The following is a 7,787-nucleotide window of genomic DNA, read 5'->3' on the forward strand; positions in this document are numbered from 1 at the left end:
GTTCATAGTGTCAAATAAGAAGCCCTGCGATGAACTACAGAATTCTACACTTTGTGTGATCTGACACGTCTTGCTGTTTTTATATAGCATAAAAATAGCCTACAGAAGTAGTGATCGGTCAATACATTGCTGATTAATGTCATTTATACTTCTAACTCTCTAGTCGAAAGATGTTAGCATATGTGTTAACGGGTCTTAGGCGGTTTATTTTTTAGGGTATTGAGATTTTTACATTTTTATGGCACTTCTCGGCTTGTGCAATACGCTTGCATCTTAAAAATAGGCTATGCCCAACTTAGGGCTTGATAAATTGTTTGAAAGTGCTCAATTATTCTCATTATCTGTGAGGTTGTTGTTGAGGCTGATACACCACGAACTTTTTAAATGATATGTGACTAAGGTGCCTGAATTTTAAAATGCAAGATTGCACAATTCAAGTCAAAAATCTGATAGAATTGTTTTTTTTTTTACGACAATAAGGGACGAGAAGTTTGAGTTGTCAACGACATTAATTATTAAACATTAACATTTGGCAAATAATTATCTACAAGAATTGTTTATCTAGTAGTAATTCTTCAAAACTTAAATGTTTTATTCAAAATTGAATTCTGAAATCACTTGTTGAACATCAAAATGTACCATCCATTCAAAAAGATATTCCTATTCCTCAAAACAAACTCATTATGTACATTTAAAAATGACATAACAATTTAATTAATTGTAAAAAAGCCTGGACACCATTGATCCTTTGCCACAGTATATTAGAATGTAACCTTTAGTATAGAAACGTTTTCTAAATAATATCTTCAATTTCGTAACATAATATGTATTTTGTACATTTTATGGGTTTCTATTGTAAAAGACAGCCGTTTTTTTTGCATAAAAAGTTTATAAATTACATTCCTGGTATCATTACATCATACATTATCATAATCACAATTCCTAGAAAAAACGCTAATATACCTAGTTCCATCATCATCATCATCATTATTTCGGCCGGAAGAGGTCCACTTCTTGACAAAGGCCTCCTCCAAAGATCTCCACGACGATCGGTCCTGCGGTGCCCTCATCCAACCTATTCCGGCGACCTTGACCAGATCATCGGTCCATCTTGTGGGGGGCCTACCCACACTTCGTCTTGCGGTACGTTTTTGCCATTCGAGGACTTTACTACCCCGACGGCCAACAACCTATTATCTACATGTACCATCACGAAATTATTGACAGTATATTAATTTCTTAAAATTTTTCTCTTAACGATTCTCTAAGATCTGAGTTATAAATAGCGTAAAGTCTACTTTTGCAGCAAAAGGTCTGATAAATTAAAAATGTATAAGTACCTGTATCCACCGTAACCCCCATATCCTCCGTAACCATAGGGGCTGTGGCCGTAACCATAGAGGCTTCGTCCGTAACCGTAATCACCATAGCCGCTGCCATAGCCTCCATAGCCGCCACCATAGCCGCCGCCGTATCCGTAACCTCCGCCGTAACCGTAACCGCCGTAACTCCTGCCGTTGTGAAGGGCGCCGGAAGCCAAAGCTCCACCAACGAATCCTGCCTTAGCGCCGATCACGCCAGCGCCAAGACCCACAGCACCTGCAGCGAGTCCAGCACCAAGAAGACCACCTCCTGGAAGAAGAACATAATATCCACGTTACAACAAGCAGTAAAACTAATTGTATTATGCCGTGTTCGTGCAGTCCATGACAGTATAGTCACTACAGCTTTTTATAGTACGGTGTGTACCAAAGCGAAATATTATTTGTGATTAGACTTGCTGCTCATTAAGTAGAGCTTTGAGCTATTTGTGTTTGGTCAAAGATTTGATGAAAATTTGTCAGTGTTTGATCAGATAATGAAGTTTAAACTCAGGCCGGCCATCTGCATATTTCGACACTAATTCCTATAGATATAGAAGTGACATCAACGCGTTCCAATTAGACTTTCCGAGAGCCATTCTCGCATGATTTCAGGCCAATGATCTTCAGCATTACAGCGCTACCAATGTTGCGTGTATATTAAAGTTGAATTTTTAGTTATGCAACTTGTTTTATGAGATTATATAGATATATGTCTATTGATTGTTTTTATATGACACGTGCAATTATAAAAAAGACTGCCTCGAACCAGTTACGGGAGTTTTCCCGATGGGTTTATCTGTTAAAAAACATTAATGTGCAAGTATTATTGTGTTTCGTTTTATAAATATTCATTTAGAACTGGTTTAATAACTAAATTAATAAATATATGTACATAAACACAACCTCTAAATTGTATTTATTTAATAGGCTGTAAATATTGATAATAAAAGTAGGAAAATTTATAATACATAGTATTGTATAAGTTTATTTCATGCGCTGTTGGTTAAGTAAATAAAAAAAAATATCTTCTAATATTTCCCATCCATCTGAATGGGTACAATGCAACTTCCTATCGATAAGCCAAAAGGTACTAAATCTATGTCTATCTATATAAATAACAATCAATTTAACCTATCCTAGATTGTGATGAAACTTTATTAGAGTTTTCTGGCAACGCCCGCGATGGTTCCTGGCCATAAAACTCTACTTATAAACGTTAAGAGTCTTTTGTAAATATTAGTAAGAAGGTATATTATTATTTGGATTGGAAAATATATATACTATAAAATCATAAATCACTAATTCATCCCACAAATCGTTACAGTTCCATGGATTTTATGAAAAAGTAGAGAGCATAGTAACTGTCTCCATTTTAAAACACACTTAATTACTTAAGTAGGATATAGAGTATAGAAACATACATATAGATATTTATTAATTATTATTAAAATTTGTTCAAACAAAACAAATCTTAGAACTATATTTACAATACTATGTTAACATTAAACTAAAACAATCGTTATGGGGAAGTGTACCAAGAATGGTAGCATTTCGTCGTTGGATAGCGAGGCTGATGAGTTGACCGAAATAGCTGCCAGTGCTTGGGTTGGAAGTAACCCTATTGATAGTACTGTGTACATTCTCCGGGCCTCTGGGCCCCACGGGCCAATTATTATTTATATTGAATAGTATATCCGTGAACATTACTTAAGCTAATTTAAATTGACCTAAGTGCTGAAAATATAGAGTATTAATGTTAAATTATAATAATAACTAGAATATTGTAATGAAATGAAAAATGAATGAATACTTAATAATAATTTTGCATGCCAGCAATGGCCGATAACATTGATACATTAAAATTATTTACACCCATTGTTACATGTTTTCTGGCAAAATAAAGGATTTATGAACAAGAAAAGATAATGTTTTTTTTAAATACTCATTAATGTTACTACGTTAGTTAATTCCATTTTAACTACAAATATTAATTTACTTTGCAAATATTTAGAGAAGTAAACTATGCATCACGTATCTCATTGTGAACGTATTTGCTCTTCAAATTACTTCACATCTGTACATACTCGTACCAATTAAATATAGGGAAATCCATGTTGGCTGTATGTGCTATGATCGAATACTATGTTAACACCTGTTGTGATAAAATATCATATTTTTAATCCATTTATTATGTTTATCCATTTTACTGCTGATAAGATGAAGATACTTCATGTGAAGGTCCCTCCTAATTTAATCCAGCGTGTTTGGAGATAACTGGAATAAACAGACACACAAACATCCATATATACATATATAGAAATTTTGAGGTTCTGCGAAAAATCGTCAGTATCTAGTTCAACTGTACAACTAAATTGAATGAAGCAGCAGTATGCTGGTAACTTGGTAACATTACTTACTAGCACATCATTTTTTTTATGTCCTAGGCCTAGTGGATTTGAAGTGATGGTAATTTTTAGTAAAATCTTGAAAATTTCATATTATTTGCCCAAAAGTCTTCTGCATTTTTTGCATTGTAAACTGGCAGAAAACATTTTTATTAGTAATCAAAACGTAATTTATGCAGAAAACTATGTACCTAACATGAGAGCTAGAAGCTAAGACATAAAGAAATCGTATTAACAAAATGTGCAAATTGTACTTTGAAAATGGTGAAAAGAAAAATGAGACCGTTGCGAAACTTAAACTTTAAGAACATTTAAATATAAAGTCAATTTTTCAATCAGTTTCCAACTAACAGTCTTATATTTACATGTAAAAAATAAAGAAAACAAAAACATACAAGGAATATCCGTTACTAAACAACAGTGACCTTTCAAGCCGTGCTGTTAAACTACAAAGTAGTTCTCCAAACATTAAACTTACCTAATAAGAATCGCTTTTGCCTGTTGTTAGCTGGGCCAGATTCTACTAAAACCACATCCTTTGGTGCCGGCTGCAGAGCACCAATTATTGGTCCATTTTCAAGAGCTTGCGACATGGTACATGCCACCAGTACTCCAAAAGCAATCAGGCAGAGTTTCATTTTCACCTAAAATTATCGTAACATCTTTGAAAATATTATATACATTTCTTTTTATATAAGAGAGGGCAGACGGGCAAGAGGTTCTCGGGATGGGGAGAGGTGAGGCAACCGCTCATGGACATCCGCAACATCAGGTGTCAAGAGATGCGTTGCCGACCTTTAAGGTTCCGTATGCTCTTCTTGTGATTTGAGTGTTCTACAAGCAATATCCAATCCTTAGAAAATTTATGCGTCTGGATAGAGCTTCGTGTTGCTAGACAACCGGTGAAAACAGGCCATGTTTACTATTTTAGTGTGAGTGACAAGCTCCGTCTTACACTAGCTATTGGTATGCAACTTTGTGTTAGTGTGTGTGCATTGCTTAAAACAGAGGTTAACTGTCAACCAGATTTTTTTCGATTTTTTTACAGCTCTCACATAAATCATAAATTATCTAAGACGGAATCTCAAAAAGTACTTTTTATATTTTTTTAATATATGTCAAATCGCAGAATAGGTTTATATAATATTAACGAGAGGTCGGAGCAACAGAATATAGATTTTTTTTTAAATGAAAATAAGGGCCGAGACAAGCAGGGGTTCATCTGATGCAGTGCCGCTCAGGATTCTCGAAAAACCCAAATATTCTAAGCGGCACTACGATTGCGCTCGTCACCTTGAGACGTAAGATGTTAAGTCTCATTTGCCCAGTAATTTCACTAGCTACGTCACCCTTCAAACCGAAACGAAACCCTTCAAAACTTCACGGCAGAAATAGGTGCCAATTATTGGTACCACCCATAACCTAGCCGGCATCCTGTGCAAACAAGCCTGCCACTAGTTAACGAACTAACTGAGAATAACTATTATCAATTTGCTAGTTATATCGTCCACGTGGACAAAATGCGGTATAGCATCTAGTTTCACTAATATAACATCTCAAATTAAAATAGGTTTAAAGAAGAGAATCAATAGACCGACGACAAGTTAATACTCGAGTGTCGTTAAGTTCCATCCCAGAGTAGTTACATCTTCATTTATTTCCATAAAAAAAATGAATTAAAAATACGTAAGAATGCGCATAATTCAAGCCATAATCCACCATCATCTTAACCCCAAGCTCATCCAAGATAAAATTAATTTAATTTAATTAATTGACATTGAATATATCTCACAGAAATAAACTCACACCAAAATGCTTACAAGTAATTTTAGTAATGTCATATAATTATTATTAAGGTTAATATTTTATTGGATTAAGGGTGAGGGTACAAAAAACAAACTACACCACATTATAATTATTCAAACTAAGTTAAATTCTGAAATATAACTGAATAAATGAATGGCCACAAACTGCTCCCATTGATTGTATTAAATTAAATTGTAATATGCACAATATATAATTCAAGGCGTAAGTTATAACGTACCTTATAATTTAATATGACATACACAACGATAAACCGGCACTTGAAAATATACTGTCGTCCGCGATCCTGCTGTCGTCTTTTATAGGTCGACATATATACAACATACATATATATGTATGCGATATATGACACGAGGATTTTATGTCAATGATCCATGCCCATTTCTTGTGCCACACCTTGAGATTTTAACGATAAAATTAAATTAAAACTCCGATGGTCCTTAGCGTGTTATGTAATCGTTGAAAAATTGCGTCTTGCACGTTATTACGGTAATTTTTGATAATGAACAGTGAAAGAATCGGTTACTAATTGTTTACAACTTAATAATGAATATGGTTGTGAAAAATCATATATTTTTTGGTAAAACAAATACAACTAACTTTAAAAATACTTTGAATAATAGCAAAAATTTAATGTTCAAATTTTTTTTTTTTTATGGAATAGGAGGACAAACGAGCGTACGGGTCACCTGGTGTTAAGTGATCACCGCCGCCCACACTCTCCTGCAACACCAGAGGAATCACAAGAGCGTTGCCGGCCTTTAAGGAAGGTGTACGCGCTTTTCTTGAAGGTACCCATGTCGTATCGTCCCGGAAACACCGCACAAGGAAGCTCATTCCACGAAAGAAAGCTCCTTGAAAACCGCACTGTGGAAGACCGCCACACATCCAGATGGTGGGGATGATATCGTAACTTGTGGCGTGTCGTGCGAAGGTGAAATTCGGCGGCAGGAATCAGGTTGAACAGCTCTTCGGAACACTCCCCGTGATAAATGCGGTAGAAGACACACAATGAAGCGACGTCTCTACGCAACGCCAAGTGATCCAGCCGTTTACAGAGTACTGGGTCCCCGACAATTCGAGCTGCTCTGCGTTGCACGCGGTCAAATGGATCGAGCTGATACTGGGGTGCGCCAGACCAGAGATGACAGCAATACTCCATGTGAGGCCGGACCTGCGCTTTGTAGAGCGCTAGAATGTGGGCCGGCTTGAAGTATTGCCGTGCTCTATTTATGACGCCCAGTTTCTTTGAAGCCAGTTTGGCTTTGCCCTCCAGATGGCCACGGAATTGGCAATTGCTCGAGATTTCGAGACCCAGTATTCCGATACTAGGCGAGGCTTTAAGGGAAGTGTTCTCGAAGAGCGGTGATACGGCAAATGGGGTTTTTTTAGTGGTAAACGCGCAAACTTGAGTCTTCTGGGGGTTAAATTGGACAAGGTTCAACTTACCCCATTCCGCGACCTTCTCGAGAGAGGACTCGATAGAAGACACAAGTTTCTCCCGGCACTGGTCGACGTTTTCCCGAGAGAGACCTGCATGGCCCGTGTATACGGTATCACCAGTGCTGTCGTCTGCATAGCAATGCATGTTGGCGGTGTCCAACATATCATTGATATGCAGAAGAAATAGCGTGGGAGATAGCACACAACCTTGGGGCACTCCAGCGTTCACGGGCTTGGGATTCGAGCAATAACCGTCGATAACGACCTGTATGCTGCGCCCAGTGAGGAAGCTGGAGGTCCACTTGCATAAGCTCTCGGGAAGCCTAAATGATGGAAGTTTTGCGAGGAGCGTCTTGTGCCATACACGATCAAAGGCCTTCGCTATATCCAGACCAACTGCCAGGCCTTCCCCCTTGCTTTCAATAGCCGCCGCCCATCTATGTGTTAGGTATACCAGAAGATCACCAGTCGACCGACCATGGCGAAAGCCGTAGTGCCGGTGGTTGATCAACTGGTGACCCTCAAGGTATACCAAGAGCTGGCGGTTTAATTATGCTCTCCATAATGTTGGAGAGTAGGGAGGTAATAGCAATAGGCCTGTAGTTTGCCGGATCCGAACTGTCTCCTTTTTTTGGGATCGGATGGACAAGGGCTGACTGCCATGAATCTGCGACTACGCCTTTTGAATAAGATTGCCGGAATAAACGCGTTAGCACCGGCGTCAACTCAGGGGCACACATTCTAAGCACGA

The 7,787-nt window shown here is 37.5% G+C and overlaps 1 long non-coding RNA gene across 1 annotated transcript; it reads right to left on the bottom strand.

Moving 5' to 3' along the window:
• Positions 1-1,482: 1,482 nt before the first annotated feature.
• LOC126966624 (uncharacterized) lies at positions 1,483-5,885 on the bottom strand. Its single transcript, XR_007729762.1, has 3 exons — positions 5,814-5,885; positions 4,248-4,413; positions 1,483-1,632 (listed from the first exon to the last, which is right to left on the bottom strand). It is a non-coding gene; the product is annotated as an uncharacterized LOC126966624 (long non-coding RNA).
• Between the last annotated feature and the right edge of the window lie 1,902 nt (positions 5,886-7,787).

This window comes from Leptidea sinapis, chromosome 10 (genome assembly GCF_905404315.1).
Source record: "Leptidea sinapis chromosome 10, ilLepSina1.1, whole genome shotgun sequence".
NCBI lineage: Eukaryota > Metazoa > Arthropoda > Insecta > Lepidoptera > Pieridae > Leptidea > Leptidea sinapis.